This window comes from Lathyrus oleraceus, chromosome 5 (genome assembly GCF_024323335.1).
Source record: "Lathyrus oleraceus cultivar Zhongwan6 chromosome 5, CAAS_Psat_ZW6_1.0, whole genome shotgun sequence".
NCBI lineage: Eukaryota > Viridiplantae > Streptophyta > Magnoliopsida > Fabales > Fabaceae > Lathyrus > Lathyrus oleraceus.
In genome coordinates this window covers 509,374,657-509,377,873 of record NC_066583.1, presented here as the reverse complement: position 1 = coordinate 509,377,873, position 3,217 = coordinate 509,374,657, and the positions used below count along the sequence as shown (strand labels likewise).

At 24.4% G+C, this 3,217-nt stretch overlaps 1 long non-coding RNA gene across 1 annotated transcript; it reads right to left on the bottom strand.

The window, feature by feature from the left end:
• Positions 1–910: 910 nt before the first annotated feature.
• Positions 911–1,844, bottom strand: LOC127082923 (uncharacterized). Its single transcript, XR_007788260.1, has 2 exons — positions 1,765–1,844; positions 911–1,242 (listed from the first exon to the last, which is right to left on the bottom strand). It is a non-coding gene; the product is annotated as an uncharacterized LOC127082923 (long non-coding RNA).
• Between the last annotated feature and the right edge of the window lie 1,373 nt (positions 1,845–3,217).

The window sequence follows — 3,217 nt, the reverse complement described above, 5'->3', positions numbered from 1 at the left end:
TTTCTATAAAATATTTGTTGAGAGAAAATTATGGTTTTCTCTTCGTTGAGGAAGGCATGCAAAATTGGGAGATGGGGATAAAAAGTCAAGTCCTTCCCATTTATCTAACCTTGCATTATCTTTTATTTAATCAAGAGTTGAAATAAAAAAAAAGTAACGGAATCATCCCTAACCTCCTATACCGTGTCGAGAAGGGATCTTAAATTTAAGAGAAAATAAGGAAAATGAAAAAAATGAAAAAATTCTTGATAAAAAGAACTTAGACACAATGTAGTAATAATCATAGGGCCTCAATAAAAGCCTCGTAGATTTGTTTTCAACGGGCTTCTAAAGCACACAAAATTATCCTTGACTACATTGTTAAGAATTCTCGAGTAAATATAAAAACAAACTTATTTTTCTTATATTACGCAAAAATAAATTGTCCCTAATTTTTATAGGAATAAGTCTTTATTAAGATTTGTAAATTCCGCAATAACGCTTGCATGACAAAGACGTATGAAATAAAAAATTGAAAGTGTACCAATGAATTACAAAATGCCTTATATATTTTTAGAAGATGTATATTTTCATTATCATTTTATATTAATTACAAATTTTTTTTCATAATCTTTATATAAAAATTGACCTTTATATAATTAATAATTCTTAAATCAAATCAAATTTTAAACTTTAATAAATACTTATATTTTTGTATTAAAAAAATCAAATTAAAATTCAAACCTAAATAAACATTTATCCAAAAGTGTTTACTATTTATTAATTGTTGCGTCAACATACTTAATTGCCCACAAAATAGTTTAAGGAAAATTAGAAAACATTTTATATAACTTTCCACTCCTACTTTCCCAATGCAAAAAGATCAAATTATCGAGATGTTTCTTGAAATTCATGCTTGAAATAGTATAAATTTATTAAACAAAATCAAATACCTCATTTTATTCAAAAAAAAATTCAACACCTGTGGGATAATGGGTTTAGAATTTTTGGCTCAATTTTATCGTATTTCACATGTCCACACCCTCTCACTTTGCCAATTTTATTTTGATATGATTTTACATCTAACATAGATCAAAATGTTAAATTTGTTCTAGGTGTCACAAATATATGAGCAAACACATTTAGCCTGTACACAATTTCCGTGACCACTGTAAGTCTTAAAGCACCATGCTTCACAGGCTCCGGCGTCGCATTGTCCTGCAAGAGTCCTGTTACATTCTTTCGCCATTGCCATTTCTATAACTGTAAAAGAGAAAGAGCATAATTAGCTTAAAAAATTAACCTTGAAAACAAAAACAAAGTTGGAAAAATTATATCTCTTTCCATAATATTGTGTAATGAACTATTATTTGAAAATTTTAAATGATATTAAACCGTTGTTGTTTTTCCTGTGTCGCGAATTTGAATCAAAGAAACCGTTATAATTCAAATACACAACCCACTTCATAACAAACAAACAATGTTATCGCTCCTATAACGATTTATAAATTATATATAAAAAGACATATATATATATATATATATATATATATATATATATATATATATATATATATATATATATATATATATATATATATATATATATATATATATATATATATTCAATATGAAAAAAAAAAAAGATTACATATCTTTTCCATTCATTGTTATCCTTTGGACATGTTCATCAAATTTAATAAACAATACCAACACAAATAAAAACGCTAAAAATTTATAATAAAATTTAGTATATTTTCTTATAGTAATCAAAAACTAATATACCCGAAATAATGAAGAAAAGAACGATAATTAACATGAGAGAACTTTTAGCCATTTCAAATTGCTTCAAAAACCAAAGCAGAAAGTGGGTATATTTTAGTTAAACTAGTCGATAGCTTTATATACAGAAAAATTATTGAAATAATTCTAAACAGAAATGGAAAATAAATATATTAACTATATTAGTTATAAAATCTGAATTGTATATTAAATTTCTATATTTATAGAGGTTGAGTAAAAAATTTATTATACTTTAGGTAGTAATCTTTACCATTCAAACTTGCAATATATTAAAAAAACATCTTTTATATTTATATATAGAAAGGAAGTTTTTACTCAGAAATAAATATTTTTAAAATATGTTAATATGTAATACTTACCAAATATAATTAAAATTTTGATTTATTATTTTTAATAGTAATGGTCATTCCACTAATCCTTATCACAATAGTAAGGGTTAGAATTTTTAATCATAAAATATAAAGATGAATGACCATGTTAAAAAAATAATTTTAAATTTGTCATTAGTGTCATTTTATTTAGTATATCTTGACTTCAATATTATATATGATCAGAATATTTTTATAAATGAAAAGAATTTGAAGAATAGAGAAGATATTGACATTTTATCATTAGACCTATTTGGTTGGTTTTCAACGGCTATAAAAGCATATGAAATTACCCTCGACTACATCGTTTAGAATTCTCGAATAAATTTAAAAAAAACTTATGGAACAGTAAACCTATGAATTACAACACGCTTTATATATTGATATGTTTTTAGAAGATGTTTATATTCATAACCGTTTTATATCAACTAAAAAAGATTATTTTTTCATAATATTTATATAAAAATTGACTTTTATATAATTAATAATTCTTAATAAAAATCAAATTTTAAACCTTAATAAACATTTATCTTTTGTATTAAAAAAATAAAGTTAAAATTCGAACCTAAATAAACATTTATCCAAAAGTGTTTAATATTTACTACTTATTGTATCAACTTACTTGGTTACCCACATAATAGTTTAAGAAAAATCAGGAAACATTATACGTAACTTCCCACCCCTACCTTCCGAATGGAAATAGATCAAATTGTCGCAACAAGAAGTTTCTTAAACACTTGAAATTCATGCTTGAAATTGTATAATTTTATCAAACAAAATAAAATATGTCACTTTATTCATATTTTTTTCAACACTTGTGGGATAAAGGGTTTAGTATTTTCTGCTAAATTTTATCGTATTCCACACGTCCACATCCTCTCACTTTAACTAACTATTTAATATCATTTTCATAATATCGTATATCCTCTTAAATGCTCTAACTCTTTTCAGTTGAGACAAACTGATCCCCTGTATGCTCTAAATATTGTCAGATGGGACAAAAAGAGTCATCAGTGGAATCTGAAGAAATCAATCCTTATTAAAAGAGTTTGGTCATTTTTAAGAAG